This window comes from Sinohyriopsis cumingii, chromosome 14 (assembly GCF_028554795.1).
Source record: "Sinohyriopsis cumingii isolate HCF-2022 chromosome 14, ASM2855479v2, whole genome shotgun sequence".
Taxonomy (NCBI): Eukaryota; Metazoa; Mollusca; class Bivalvia; order Unionida; family Unionidae; genus Sinohyriopsis; species Sinohyriopsis cumingii.
This window is the reverse complement of record NC_142974.1, coordinates 27,086,369-27,103,327: the sequence shown is the minus strand read 5'-3', so window position 1 is coordinate 27,103,327 and position 16,959 is coordinate 27,086,369. Positions and strand designations below refer to the sequence as shown.

General features: G+C 35.7%; 1 protein-coding gene across 2 annotated transcripts in view; it reads left to right on the top strand.

Annotated features, from left to right (window-relative positions):
* Window positions 1–3,432: 3,432 nt before the first annotated feature.
* LOC149783474 (patched domain-containing protein 3-like) overlaps window positions 3,433–16,959 on the top strand; it is a 32,661-nt gene continuing 19,134 nt past the window's right edge. For both annotated transcript variants that reach the window (XM_089931720.1, XM_089931718.1), the window contains exon 1: window positions 3,433–3,577. The gene's annotated coding sequence lies outside the window, so the exon portion shown is untranslated. The remainder of the gene's footprint in view (window positions 3,578–16,959) is intronic.

Sequence of the window (16,959 nt, the reverse complement as noted above, 5' to 3'; positions counted from 1 at the left end):
TAACTTACAAATCTAAATAAGGCATAATGTACAGGAATCAAAATTCTGATTAGACTGATCATAAGTCCTTATTTCTTAATAAGTGCACTTACTGCAAGAAAATAAGGCACGTTGCTTCTGATTCTTTGAAGTTAAAGACATAAACATCATAATAAAAAAGAGATCAAAGTCATGGTCATGTATTGGAAACAATATTTGTTTTTGGCCAAACTACCAGTCTGATTGTATGATGGCGAATTATGAACCATTTATGTTCAAAGGATCTATATAATGTATGAGTGATGATGCAAACGATATCGCTATTAACATATGAAGAGCACCTTTGTTTCTCATAGTCTTGTATAATCAGAGAATTTGCCTTTGTATGAGATGTTCTATTCTTTAGAAAATGTTCTTATTCAGCGAATAGAGTTCGTCGTTATTCAGATTCCATTCATAATGTAATTGTGTCATTAGATGTAGTCTCAGTATTATTGACTAACGGAGCTGTTAATTCATTGCCCACTGAGGGTAATCATTTGTTGTTAGGCAATAACTTAGCTGGATATAAGGGTATGATTAATCTACTTGTAACTGACAAGTTTTTGTTTTCGAATCGAAAGGTTGATCCTATTGAAAATTTAATTACTGAAAGCACATGACATATCTGCTGTTGATGATTGTTCTGTGATCTATATTATTGCTGTTCCTAAATCATATAAACAGGAAATTTATATTTTAGCCTATTAAACACCCTTTGTTGGTCATTTAGGATTCAACACGACTTATCATGAACTAGTTTTACTGGCCGAAAATTAAAAAGTGATGTTTCCCAGTACTTTTGATCTTGCTACACTAGACAAATAGTAGGATGTCACAATTTGAAGATACATAAAGCTTATTTGCAACCCATTCCATCATCCTTCCCTATGACGAAGTCAGGTAATTAATAGTTCTTCACTGTATTGTGTGCGTCGACAATATTTCCAGCGGCAATTCAGTTTACTGAATACTAAGACGACAATTAAAATAAAAGCCTTGATGCAATTCTTTACACTTTTGACATCCGAAATCCGTCCAATCTGATAAAGATTCTAATTTGATGTTTGGGAGTTTCGAACACATTATGTATGAATTAGTTGTCCCAAAATTAAAGTCTTCTGAAAATCGACCTAAATGTCATAGCGCGTTGAAAAAATTTCATTATAATTTAAAGAATACTATTTGGTCATATTGATTTGATACCAGAAAAGATTGTAATGAGGGTTTCACTTACTGTTGTTTTGCTTGCAGAAGGTCTGCTCAAGACAATTAAGTCGATTTATTCGTGTTTCTGGGCATAATGTCCGCCAGCTTTTGAATTTATTACTATAAACATTTCTTTCAACAGAGGATTCAAAGATAAATCGTCTTGATTATGTCTCTGATTTTGTCGACGGCTTGTGATGTAGCACGAATTAATCATCATTTTGCCCGATGAAAAGTTGAAATTAAGACATGAAAACTTGAAAATAAAAATAATATTGCGCCTGTTTGCTCTTTTGCCAACGCTTCAGAATTCTTTTCATCATCAACATTCCAGGCAGGGAGAAACAGAAACAGGTCTGCCATGGAAATATATTTAGCTGTATCTTGATAAAAATAACCCTGTTAATCATGCAGTAAATTGCGTTATACGTGTTCAACATAGCAACACTATAATCGATGTTGTGAATTTGCTTTCACTAGTTTTCAACATCCGGAGATATTAGATAATCTGATTCACATACATTCATAACTGCACTCACAATAAAATAATGAATCAAAGCAGTTAATATGTGAATATGAGCACATGTTTCCAGACGTTCCATTCCTTACCAATAAAATATGCCATGGTGTTCACACTGGAGACTTTATACCGGTGAAACGGCATCCTAATGGGATGATTCCTCTCAAGCAGGAATGTTTGCGAAAAGAGAATTGAATATTTGTTGCAGAATGATTTTATTGAATAAACCAAAATTAAATTGAGCAGAATGTCAATTCTTATGCCGAAAGCAGTTAAAATTTTCCATGTGTGCACTGAAAATATTGAATAGCCTCTGAAAAAAGCGAACTAGTTCCAAAGACGATAATCGAATAATGATTAACAAAGTTGGGTATACCAAATATGGAGAATTTCACTTACGGATAGAGAAAAAGAAAACTCATGTGCATTCGCAACTAAAGATGGCCGTTACAAAAAGTGATGCCATTCGATTAAAAAATTCTATGTCAACATTTCAGCTTTTAATGAACATTTTAACGTCTGGTCACATATCGACAACGTCATAATATTATAGGGTGGCTGGAAATGATTCGGCAATTCTTCTACGAATGAGTGCGGTAAATTTGACAATTCTTTTATGTTAAATTGAGTTTGCACGAGCTTGTGTTACTTTTTTAGGACATAGTGTTGAACATGCTGCAGTTATGTCTGTTTCTGATTTCCCAGTGCCTGTCAGTTAATACACCTGTTGCGAGCTTTTATGATTAGCTGGACATTTTGGTCAAATTTTTACATTCTTGTCTGTTGATGCAAGCGATACATGTGATTGGTGGTCGTATACTACATATTTTCTAGAAAAATACTTTATTAATTATTCATAGTTTAAGATTTGTTATATTACTTTGCATCATTATTTGCTGCATGAAAGATTTTAAATAATTGAATCATAACTCTTTACGTGTAAGAGTGTATAAAGAATGGCTATCTATATCACTTTATTTCTTCGGAGTCTATGCCACGCAAATCATCATGTGAACTTAGAGACTTGCATTACACCGAATGTCAAACATGTCAATGCCGGATCATGAAGGTGTCTTTCTGTGAGAATATGGTAATTTTCTTCGAAAAATTATTTTATGTTGTAATTTCGTGACATCTATCTCTGCATTTGTTCTCGCTTGTTAAATCATTTTATTGAAAAAGATATTCCATGGATTGAAATGACAAAAGGGAATACAAAATAGACGACTAACGGTTTTCAGATGAACCCATTCTGAAGTACATAAATTGAATTGCCCATTAGTACTTTTACAAATCTTAATATATGTGCTGCAGTTCACAACAAAATGCTTCATATTTTTAATCCTGAAATTCATTTCTTGTTAGCATAATAGTACGTGAACTCTTGGTACCAGGGAAAGGTATCAAACTTTTCTAAGAGCGAAATGGATTTGTAGTCCAATCTCTATACGATGCATATGTAAGAGTAGCCAATTAATCGCAAATGTAAGATACAGGGGAGGAGCTAATATCTGAGTAGGGTGTTATGTAAAGTATATTTTTAGTGTAGTATATAAATACTCACCCGGTTTACTGTATTTGATCCAAATTAAAGAGAAATGATTGGTTGCATATTTTGTGTAATAGGTGAAAGTGTATTCTTAATCACTGTTCGACGCCAAAGGATTCATTAATATTTGCGCTACTGAGTGTACTATTTCAATAACAAGACTATACACAAACCTTTGGGAGAAGCATTGTTAAATAGCTATAAGGTGCGCATGTGTATGACAGCTATGCACGCATGCACATAGACACACACATTGACCTACACTCGGAAACTGATTTAAGGTAAGATCTAATTGCTTTCACTAACTTGCAACTAAAGTGCAGACGACCATTTCAATTTTAAACTATTTTTTTTTTTGCATCTTAACTTAAAAGTCAATAAACTGGCACACATACACAGGTTTGGAAGCCTAAGATAGGAGATGTGTTCAAATGTGTATATGATTTTCGTTTAATACATGATTAGATTAATTTTATTTTTGGTAAAATTCCACATGAAAAAAACTATAAAATGTGCTCCAGACATATTTCTTTTTATACATGTATTATCACGTGGGTCACTTCAAAGAAAATGCCAAACATGTTCTCAAACATTTTACTTAAAAATCTGAAACTTTCGCATGCAGATTACTTTCGGCTAAAATGGCGGTCTGAAAGCGAGTGCACAAATTTAAATCGCACCAGCTACCCTAAACGTAGATGGTAGGAAACAAATATGAAAGATCCCAGCATGACACACTTAAAAGTGATCAGCTCTAAAGTCTCCCTTAAACATATTCTTATTCACCGACATTGATATTACGCGAAGAACCAGCTTGATGAAAAAGAAGCAGGAATACTAGTGTATTTGGATATTAATTATTGTGATTATTATTATTATTATTATTATTGCAATCATCAAAAATGTTCTGTCTTGTTTATGTTAGTTTCAACGACTTTTTTTGCACATTATTACCTATATCATGCATGGGTTTGAAGAGATCTTTGGTTTACAAGTCCGATGCTCCAGTACATGAGTAAAATTTTAGGTCGTTTACTACCTGAGTAAACTATTACCATTGTTTCATTGTCAAATCGTTGTGAACCATTAACTTCTTGTCTTTTGTATTTGCTAAATTCATTTATTTGTATTTCTCATCATTAAGTCCGTGCGTTCTTATGTTAATTAAATCCAATATTTGGATTATATATACACGCACATATTCATAATTAATTGCTCATGCAAGTCATCCATTATTATACATTGTATTTATATCATCGTCAAAAGTGTTATGTTGTGAATCCAAAAATCCCACCCGCTTACCTTGTTACACTGGTGTTAATGATTGCAGCATACAACTTCTAGCAACGTGGTTCTAATGTCAGAAGCGACGAGCTGTTAGTGTTAGACTGTAGGAATGTCTATTAGTGTTAGACTGTAGGAGTGTCTGTTAGTGTTAGACTGTAGGGATATATGTTAGTGTTAGACTGTAGGAATGTCTGTTAGTGTTAGACTGTAGGAATGTCTGTTAGTGTTAGACTGTAGGAATATCTGTTAGTGTTAGACTGTAGGAAAGTCTATTAGTGTTAGACTGTAGGGATGTGTAACATGTGTCTGACTGTAGCATCAAGTTGCTGGAGACAGACTGGTATAATATTTTGCCAATGTCATATTACATCAATCTGTTCATATTGCCCTAATGAAACATTGTGTTGCTAGCAAGATATTGGAGCGAATTGCTTTCATTGCCAGATAATATATATGACATGCAAGTGCTATATCGATTTCATTATCTTTAAATGTGATTTCTGAATTACAATAAACATGTGATGTTGCTCGGCAGCCTTAAGAATAAGAATACAATACATAAAATAATTAAACAATTACACACTTTTGTGATATATTAAATGAAAAAAAAATAAATAAATAAATAAATAAATAAATAAAGTGTAAGGTTCAACGGTCTTTAATAAGCGGCATGCATCTTCAGAGCAATAGTCCCATGTCATGTCGATTTAAAAATTCACGAAACACCAAAGTTATGTGCAAGACTACTAATGACGAACTCTTTAATTGTTCTTATTTATAAGATATCTTGCCTTAGTTTACATATAAAAAGAATATATCCAAAACTGTTCTTATTCAGTTTCTAGTTTCATTTATATGCCTTTTATATGCCACATTTTTTCGCTTGATTAAGGATCGTTTCATGTATGGTCATTACTAAGGTATATATTACAGACCACATCACTTTATGATGGTATCTGAGACAAACATTTAGGAGTTTGAAAACTATAATCTGTTCCTTAAATTCATGTAAATGAGGTTTTCAGTGCACTGTAATATGATATGATGGGTTTGGTGAAGCGATCCCATTCATGGTGCATCATTTACACGAACCTCACTGATGATATATTTAATTAAAAACATATGAAATCAAGGTAATACGTTATAGTCAAGTTGGGCGAGCTTATATATTTTTGATATTGATATTAAAACGAATTGATTAAAAAATAAATGGGAGGTAAAGAACGAATTGTTTATTTGCAAGAGAATTTTGGACATGAAGTTTCTTAAGCAAGTTTGAAAATTGATGTACATGATAAATAAACATAATTCATATTTACATATTATTATTAATCTGGAAGTTGAATTGATACTAATCTATACTAACTGTTCGCACTAAATTACTTAAGTCATGCAAGTTCGATACTTTACAAATAACAAACAAACTTTGCCTGAGTTATTGAAACTGAGATATATTTACTGACATCATTTCTTTCTTGAAATTGCATCGCGACCCGGGTTTAGCCAACCTCCCCTCGCCGCCCTGCCCCCCCCCCCCAGCAAAAATGAATGAAAAATATCCTACGGCGTTAGAATGCTAACGCAATTGTAAGTACTAATAAAATAACAATATTAAGTCACAATGTACGATTGGAAGGTTGAGAAATCATTTGTTTTGGCACAATGACTATATCTGGTTTCCTAGCTAGGCTTACATAAATTTGTATAGTGAGAGGAAGCTGATGAAAATCTACAGCAACGGATAATTTATTGCCGGCAATGGTGGAGTAATAATAAGCCGCGGGTTATTCATTTCCACCACTCCCCAGCCATGTAACACACTAGTACAACTGTGATCATAATAAGCAAACAACTATATTCGCAACAGAAAAATGGTTATTGTCAAATGCGTTGGTGTTATAAATAAGACATTTATTCTTCAATTAGATTAGTAGCTTACTCGAATCAACCTATCATGTCGTGAACATAGGTGAAAATACAATTTTATTACATAATTATTGTAACATTGGGTCTTACAAGCACAAATGTATTTTGTATAAGTCATTAGTGAGACGCCCAAAGGCATTGCTCAATTTTGTCAGGACACATCGGATTATTGAAATTACATGTATCAGTTTTATAATGCAGTCCTTGTTGGTGCTGGATATAAATTATGCTAGACACTAATTCAATAGAAGAGAGAGAGAGAGAGAGAGAGAGAGAGAGAGAGAGAGAGAGAGAGAGAGACATCATCTGAAACTATATATTATGGCGTCATCTGAAACTATATATTCCTGCTTTAAAAGAAAGGCACGCAATCACCAGCTCACATCATCATGTTATCCTATAAATTAGACATTTTTCGGAAGACGTACTCTAATTGGAAACTGTATCTAACATCTCTCAATCGAGCGAAGCAGGAAATGTCGAGCTGTTAAGAGAGGCTCGTGTGAGGGAGATTTGTTCCTGAATTCCAATGATCTCAAGTTAGCTCAATGGTTCGTAAAGGCTCTATTACCTCAAATGAGTTGGCTCGAATTAACTAACTACCACTCATTCAAAATATTTATGGTCAGCCTTGTCCCATTTTGAAATGGGATACATTATAATGTACTGAATGCGATTATTTCCAGAAAGTTTCCTTATTAGATAAGATAAAATCTCTGAAAATTGTATGTTGTCTAAATCATGCGGGCTACATTAAGTTTAAAAAAAATGGTTCGATTCTCATGCCGGCATTATTGATAAACTGGTGCTGATACAATTTTGAAAGTTAGATATAAATCTGTATTTAGAAGTATCTGTTACTGGTAATTTGTAGCAATTTTGATAGTACAGTTATTATATCACAAAACTGAGTAAAAAGTGCAACTAAGTGCAGTTCTACTTCCTTAGACACATATAATCTTTAGAAATTATGGAAACTGTTGAAATAATTACAGGATATGTTGAGTTGCATAGCATTTCATGTATGACGATACAAACAATCCAGTTTGGTCTATCAGATATTTGCATCAGACTAGACTTATGGACAAATACACCTTTCTAATAACATTAGTTAGAGTGTTATGCAGTGTTGTGAAATTGATAAAAATAACTACTCATAGAAAGCGATTGACATATATGTACATGTAGACACTACTGTTCGTAGCACTTGTCGCAAGGAACCAGTCAGAGGGCACATCGTCACTTATCTAAGGCTCTACGCACTACAGTTTGAAAAGGCTGAATAAATAATTAGCATTCCATATAAAGTACATTTCATCTCTACAACAAACAAAAATGCGGCTAGTGTAGTAACGATAGTTCGGTAAATTGGGTTTTAATTCTCCATTTTTTTAGTTAAAAATGGAATGGTTAGTGAGGAAACGAGTTTCAGAATAAGTATTTATATTGATTTGCAATCAAGTACAGTGGTCAGTGGCAGATGCTTTATCTGCTCCGGAAATGGACGCACCCGCCCATCCACGAGTCTCTTGCTGCCTTGCAGGTCGGCTTTGGTTAGCCAAAGGCTAAGGGAGTAAACCCTAAAAGAAAATCCAGAGTGGAGACCCTAAGGGAGCTGGACGATGTACTACATCCCCTTCTGGCAACTCCTTGGTCTGGAGAGGGATGGGCTCTGTCAGACGACTTTTTCCCAAGACACACTGATAATGCTGGACAAATCTGAGCTTACAATACCGGATCGGTCGTCGCCCGGGTCAACAAGGACCGCGCCTGCCGTTGTCCACCAGGACGGAGGTGACAAGTGTGCTACTGGTACTATGCAAACAATCAGAGTGAGAGACAACATTGCCATCGCCACCTGGAACATTAGAACTCTTGCGCAAATAGGAAGACTCCAAGAGTTGACACATGAGCTGGAACACTACACATGGCACATTCTGGGACTCTGTGAAGTTAGATGGAAATCCCTAGGAGAACACCAAACCGAAGATGGGCATATATTATACTATAGTGGAGAGTGTGACAAGTCCATAAATGGACTAGGCTTCCTTGTAAACAAAGCCATCAAAGGATCTGTGCTGGAATGCTGCCCCATATCTAGCAGAATCATTTCCATTCGTCTGAAAGCATCTCCCTTTAACATCACAATTATCCAAATCTATGCTCCAACTACCGATCATGATGATGAAGAAATAGAGGAGTTTTACAACAAGCTACAGGGTATTCTAAACACGGTCAGTAAGAAAGATATCCTCATTGTCCAAGGAGACTGGAATGCCAAAGTTGGCAAAGATGCTCTAAAAGACTGGGAGGTAAATTGTGGACCTTCTTGCAATGAGCTTACCAATGAAAGAGGGAGACGGCTGCTCGAGTTCGCAAGCTACAACAACTTGGTACTAGCCAACACCCTGGGACAACATAAAGCTTCACGATGCTGGACATGGTACTCACCAAATGGAACCCATCACAACCACATCGACTACATACTGGTTCAAAACCGTTACCGATCTGGCATCAATAGAGCAAAAACAAGGACATTCCCAGGTGCTGATGTTGGCAATGATCACGACCTCGTGATTATGAACTTCCGAGTGAGGCTGAAGAAAATTAACAAGCCAAAGAACATCAGACTCAAATTCAACCTTGAACAACTGAAGGACCCTAACATCTGCAAGTCATTCCAAGCCACAATTGGAGGAAAATTTGCTCCACTCCTTGTGATGGATGGTGATGTCAATGAGATGACAGACACCTTCAACACAGTCATGACAGCAACTGCCAAGGACATCATTGGCCTCCATCGCCCGAAGAAAAAACCCTGGGTTACAGAAGAGATTCTGAAGTTGTGTGATGCCCGAAGAGAACTAAAAGAACACCAGACACACAACAGGGGCATTGAAGTACCGAGAAATAAACAAGAATATCAGAAAAAACTTGAGCAAAGCAAAAAAAAAATTGGATTGGACAAAAGTGCACGGAAATGGAGAACAGTCTGATAAAGAATAACAGCAAAAAGGCATTCCAAATTGTGAAAGACCTCACCAGACCGAAACAACCAAGAGTCAGTACCATTCAAGACAAAAATGGAAAATGCCTCACAGAAGCGAGTGACATTGCATACAGATGGACTGAGTATTGCAAAGAACTCTACAACCATCAGTCCACAGGAGACCCAGAGGTGCTTGAAATTCCAAACTCCTCAAATGATGATGACTTCCCCATTCTCAAAGAAGAGGTGGAGTCAGCAATAAGAGCACTGAAGAATGGGAAGGCAGCTGGAGTAGACAACATCCCAGCTGAACTTATCAAGATTGGGGGAGAATCAGTGAAAGAGCTACTAACAAAAATCTGCAACAAGATCTGGCAGACAGGTGAATGGCCAACACAATGGACCCAGTCACTGATTATAACACTTCCCAAAAAAGGCAATCTCCAGCTGTGCCAAAATTACAGAACTATCAGTTTGATCAGCCATGCTAGTAAGGTAATGCTGAAGATCATCTTGAACAGACTGAAACCACAAGCAGAAGAAATAATCGCTGAAGAACAGGCCGGGTTCCGGAGTGGAAGAAGCACAACAGAACAAATATTCAATCTCAGGGTTCTGTGCGAAAAGTACTCGCAACACCAACAATACATCTATCATGTGTTCATAGATTTCAAAAAGGCCTTTGACAGAGTGTGGCATGAGGCATTGTGGGCGAAAATGAAGAAGTATAACATGGGTCAAAAGCATACCAATACCATCAAGCAGCTGTACACCAAGGCTACCAGTGCTGTAATTGCCCAAGGTGCTGTCGGGGACTGGTTCCAGACAGCAGTGGGAGTGCGTCAAGGCTGTCTCCTGTCACCTTCGCTTTTCAACATCTACTTAGAGCGCATCATGAGCGAAACCCTGGAAAACCACTGTGGGACAGTCAGCATTGGAGGGCGTAACATCACCAACCTCCGCTTTGCAGACGACATTGATGGACTGGCAGGCAGTGAAGATGAGCTAGCCACCTTAGTGAAGAACCTGGATGAAACATCTTCCAGATTTGACATGGAGATAAGCGCTGAGAAGACAAAACTGATGACAAATAGTGGCAAACAAATCTCAGCCAAGATTAAAGTCAGAGGACATGAACTGGAAACAGTGAGCCAGTTCAAATATCTTGGTTCCATAATCACTGCATTAAGAGCAGAAATTTTGTCAAGAGGAGCACAAACAATGGCAGCTTTTTCAAAGCTAAGACCCATCTGGAGAGACAAGAATATCTGTCTGAAAACTAAAATCAGACTATTGCGAGCTCTAGTCATCTCAGTCTTTTTGTACTCATGTGAGGCATGGACCCTGACTGCAGAATTACAACGAAGAATCCAATCACTTAAAATGAGATGCTACAGAACCATCCTTGGTATCTCTTACATGGACCACATCACAAATGAAGAAGTGCGTAACACCATCAGGCGCGAAGTAGGCCAATATGAGGACCTCCTCACCACCGTCAAAAAGAGAAGGCTGAAATGGTATGGCCATGTTACTAGAGCCAACAGTCTATCCACAACAGTCCTGTAGGGCAGCGTCCAGGGTGGCAGAAGGAGAGGTAGACAGAGAAAAAAAGTGGACTGACAATATCACAGAATGGACCAGGAAAAGTTTGGCGGAGACACAGGCATTGGCACATGATCGAGACAAGTGGAGGGAACTGGTCAGATGTTCAGCAGCACAGTGCCTCAACGACCACACTAAGTCATGAGATTGATGATGAATCAAGTACAAAGTCATGTTGGATAGAACGTGCTATGCAATATACATATTTAACAGAAAATAATCCCACTGGCTGTTGCAGTGTACAATATGCTTTGTATATATCCTACAAATAATCAGAGGTCGTAAATGGATTCGTGGTCCAAAGGTGTAATATCCGCCCGCTGTTATATTGTGTTCGATTTTTAATTTTCCTCTTTCCACTTAATAAAAATAGTATATATTATCCAGTGATCATCTCTTGGTTCTTACTGATATAACAAAAACCTCATAATAGTCACCACTTTATGCAAATTTTGTTGTAAATAATTATACCAGTAGGCAAAGACATGTGATAAAGAGAGGATCTCAAATCGATTAAACAATTGAGTGATGAAACTCGTTGAATAATGTCCTGCTTTTAATCGTAGAGTTCTGCAAAAGGTGGGTATTATTAAACGTGTTTCATCAATACAATATGAAATCGTTATCTTTTACTAATATTAGTATCACTATTCCGTGGACGACGTTGAAGCTACCACCACAAATACTCACCCCAGTTGCAGTACAGGGTGTGGTCGAAAGAATCGCATTCCTTTGTTCGGAGTTTTACTGGATGCAGGAACTGCTGGATGCGTTGCGGGGCACCCGCTGGGAGGTGCTCAGGGCCGTTTGATCCATTTGCTCCTGCCTTGCCTATGATATCGTGCACTAATAATAGTACTAGCAGCATTCCGTCATTTTCCTCCAGATTATATCAACATGAAAATTACTCAAGTATTGTTGGCTCAAGACGAACTGCACGTAAAGATCATCTAATTAGATTTGTGAACGAAATAGACCAACTATCTTAGATCGGTCTCTGAATAGAACAATTGTTTGGTACTTTAGAGATATAAAAAACAAAAAAATGCAAGGATCACTTTATGCATTGGATTAATGATCTAAGAAATGTGTATTTATTCCACCAAAAATATTTACCCCAGTTGCAGTATAGGGTGTGGTCGAAGGAATAGCATTCCTGTTGTTAGGTGTTTTGCTTGATGCATAAACTGCTGGATGAGTTGTGTGGCATCCACTGGGCGGGGCTCAGGGCCGTTTGATCCATTTGCTCCGCCTTTTTCTCTTGCCTTGCCTATGATATCGTGCACTACTAGTAGTACTAGCAACATTCAGTCATTTTCCTCCAGATTATATCATCATAGTAATTACTTACGTATTGTTGTCTCAAAACGAACTGCACGCAAAGAACATCTAATACGATTTGTGAATGAAATAGACCAACTATCTTAGATTGTTCTCTGAATAGAACAATTGCTTAGACCTTTAAAGATGCAACCAAAAAAAAAAAAAAATAAACAAAAAAATTGCAACGATCATTTGACGCATTGTGTTAACGATCTAAGACATTTTGTTTATTATATTCTTGAATCATATCAGATGCAACAAAATGTGATATGTTCCGGTAGAGATGCATCTGCCAAACCTACATTTTCTTCACGTTGTCCACTTTAAGCAATAGTTATTTTCTGTCTGCATCCATACTCGTGTGTGTGCGTGTGCGTGTGTGGGGGTGGATGTGGGTGTGTGTAGGGGACAGGAAGATTGAATTGCACTAAATATAACTAACTCGATTTTGCATTTGATAAATTGACCAATAAGAACATAACTCTTTTTCTGACAAATATGCAACTAAATATATATAAACATACAATGGGAAGATTATGGGTCATGTTCCGGGGTTGGCGAAGGAATGGGAGAGAGGATAGTCCTGGATACTATTGAATAAAGAGGAATGACGATAGTACATCTTGACTTTAATAATGGATAAGCTTAAACTTTGTAGACATATAATATGTCAATGCAATAACTAAAATAGAGTTAAAAACATATTTCATACATACTCACGCTGACCGTGCAGAGATTCGAACCCACACGGAGAGAGGTGAGGTGCTCTGATCTGTAAAGACCACGGTACCACCTGGGGTCGCGGACAGGAAGGTTAGGTTTAGCAGGTTCTAATCTACCGGAATATGTCACATATTTGCATTTGAACATCTGGAACGATTTGATGATACGCTAGACAAAGTTCCTTAGATATGCATGCCAACAGGAAAATGTGCTGACATTTCAATGACTTGGATATAATAGTAGGGGCCATATTATTCCCATGTTGCATACTGATCAATTCTATTTTCTTTAGTACATTTTTGAATTCTATCAGATGTAAGAAAATGTGATATAGGTTGTTCATGTCAAACACATTTAGCGATATTTATTTTCCATCTTTAAAATACGTCTATATCATGTTGCCAGTGTATAGGAAGTGGACATGCTATAAATAAAAGCTGGTCTATTTCGCCTTTTATAATGTAGGCAATACATCATAACTGTTATTCAGAAAATATGCAACTAAAGTTGTAAATGAAAAGGATAGTAATTAAAAAAGCCAACATAAACTTCATTTATATAACAACAAATGGCACATAAAATACATGTGTAATTAGGGACCTACTATTTAACTCTCCTGGCCTTGTATTTTTAATTAGATAAATCCTTATGGTGCATATTGTGTTATTCATAAGGAATCAATTTAATTTCCTTGACATCAAATATAACAATAAATATAATTGATGTAAATTCAAGCAAAATAAGTCAAATTTTCCTGAATATATGTCCAGAACCAGTGTTTTAATCATACGGTAAAGAAAGTAATCTGAGTATCTCTTCCGATGTTTGTTTCCCGATGTCAGGTTTTCGTTAAGTATACTGAAGGAATTGTTCCTTAAATTATCTAATAAAAGGCACCACTACGGTTAATATTAGACGTAAACTCATACGTGAAAAGTAAATGTGATCAACACATTTTGTAATAGAATTTGTGGGGCTTTGTACTGCTGTTGAATTAAGATTGCGACTCTACGTAATTGTCAAGATCATATTTTTGTCAACAGAGGCTAAATATAGATTTTGTGTACTCACACACTAAGATAAATTAACTTCGAACAATACAGACTAACACACCAAGATAAAATTCACATGACAGTACGTGTAGCACGTCATTTACAAACAAGACATTTTGTCTCCTCTATGAAAGTTTCGTCTGCAGATTTAAGGTGCAGTTCTGTGCAGCTTGCAAGAGAAACAAATCGTCACAAAAATTGAGCATGTTATGAAGTAAACGGAAAATTATTTTGTTCGAATAGAAAGTAAATGTAATTCTATTCGACGACAATTGGAAGAGTTCAAATTTTTTTTGCCGAGAACTTTTATGTTGGAAAGACTCAAATAAACAACAGAGTAACATATGAGGATACTATTCGGAATAAGTGGTAAAACTCAATAAACAGAATGAGAATGATTTTAAATACTATGCGATTATTTTGTACCGATCTTTAAATAACGACGTTTTAGAATGGTTTGGCAATGCATTTTGCCAAAAATACCCCACTTGAATTTTACGCTTAAGAATCAAGGACTACTAATCTAGTTTAAAATAAGAACCTTTTCATACTTATTGATACTTTTAAATGCTTTGAAGTTACAAATAGCATTCTTTATACATACGCATACATAAACGTTTCACAAATACTGTTCCTCACAGCAATGGTAACCCGTTTTGTAAGGTCACTTTTCCGGTGCGCGAAGGGTGGCCGTATAAGCGTAGGACTACTGTAATAGTAATACTGCTATCATCAAATTGCATTATATGATAGTTGCAATATATATATATATTTTTTAACTGTGCACATATTTTGACCGCAACAAAACGTTGAGAAAGAATAATCATAGCCTAAGCAAAGTTAGTTTGGCATCTTGCTTTATTTAGTAATTCCACGCGAACCTGATAGAGGAACGTATTGTCTGCACATGGTATAGTCAATACCTAATGCATGAAAATTAGGATATACCAACATCAAAGTTCAAAATATGATACAGAACGGAACAGGTAATGATACTATAATCTCCAACCAAGTATAATGACTTGAGAAATGTGATGCATTCATAATCTGAAACTATTTAGCACAGGTGTAACAATTTACTGAGTCATGGTAATAATAGTAACCAAGACCCGACGATCTTATTATCTCCATAAGAACATAAATAACCAGTAAACAACAATACTCAAATGAATAATGTTGTTAATGATGTAATAGTGCCAACGATAATTTAGGTCGTTTGTTAAAAAGTATAATATATATTTTACAATAAATTGATTTAATATAGGATTATGTTAAAATGATTTTAAAATTGGCAGCATGGATAACATCATCTCATTGTGGAATATCGTAATGGCATTTGATAAATCATCGAAAATCAGTGTTAGCCAAATCAGTAGATGTATGTGATGCATTCAAGCGAACATAACTATATGTATTTTTACTTCCCTATCCGAAGAACACCCGCTTAAAACAAGGCAACACCATATATCTAATCAACATAATCAACATAACGAATTTTAGAATATTAATCAGAAATTTAAAAAAAGAAATGCCAACGGAATGATTGAGCATGGAGTATAGAAACTTGATGAAAATAATATCTGATAAAGTCGCGACAGCGCTCACAACACCGAATATTTGTTACTGTTGAGATGGGCAAACAAAAGATGGGACCGGATCAACAGTAGATGAAATTAACATACATTAATATGAAAGAACGAGATTAAAACATTTTCTGAGATCTGATTGGACGATCGATTTAGGTATTCAAATTCAAAACAAGTGAATCGTTACACGGTATGTGTCAAACTGTTCAATGGACTGTTAACGTTATCCAATAAATTAATTTTAGTATTAAACATGGTTATGACTCAGATGAAAATATCCCGTTAATATTTCAACGTGCATCTAAACAATTCAAATGTTAGAATCTTTAGTCTTCCCTTGCTTTGAGAGAGAGAGAGAGAGAGAGAGAGAGAGAGAGAGATGGGGGGGGGGGAGGGAGAAAGAGTATTATACCAATCTATTGTTTCTTTACTGATTTAGAGTAAACAACTGAAAATGCAAAACAAAAGCAAAAACAACCACGTGAAATAACAGAAAAATGAAAAGCAGGCATAAGGAAACTTTACAGTCGAACAATAACTACTACTATATAAAACACGTGTCACATTTATTTGCAAGAATGTGTGATTGATATTTTTTTCTTGAAAATGGTCTATTAAGCATCATGTTTCTTCCCAATATTCATTTGAAGAGTTATATTGCAGTATATGAAATGTTAAAACAAATTTCTAATATGCATGAATTTCTCCATTGTTTTCTAATGTTAATAATGCCTTTTTGCGTTACCTTGTAAGAAATTCAATTTTTTTCTCTGATATTTGGGTTACTTTTCTTGTATGTTTTCCTCTCAATGTACCATATGTGAACATCATGAGGGGATAATCATGTATCACTGTTATGTATGTCTATATTTATGTAAATTAGTTTCATGTCTGTAAATTGTAGTCATTATTTATAAAAAGGATATTACACAACTAAATTTCTATGCGAGTATAGATTGAAGGCAATGATATTAATGATATTAAGAGTACAAATATGTGCTTACGTAGGTGTTTACAATATTTGATAATATTAATAATAAACCTGCTATCTTTTTTTGGGTCTTTCCTCTTTGGATAGGTCAAGCAGGTGGGTTCTTTTACAATGTGGGGTATTTGCTACATATGACGTAGTATTAGAAAATGCATTTTATGTCCGTATGCTGGTATGTTTG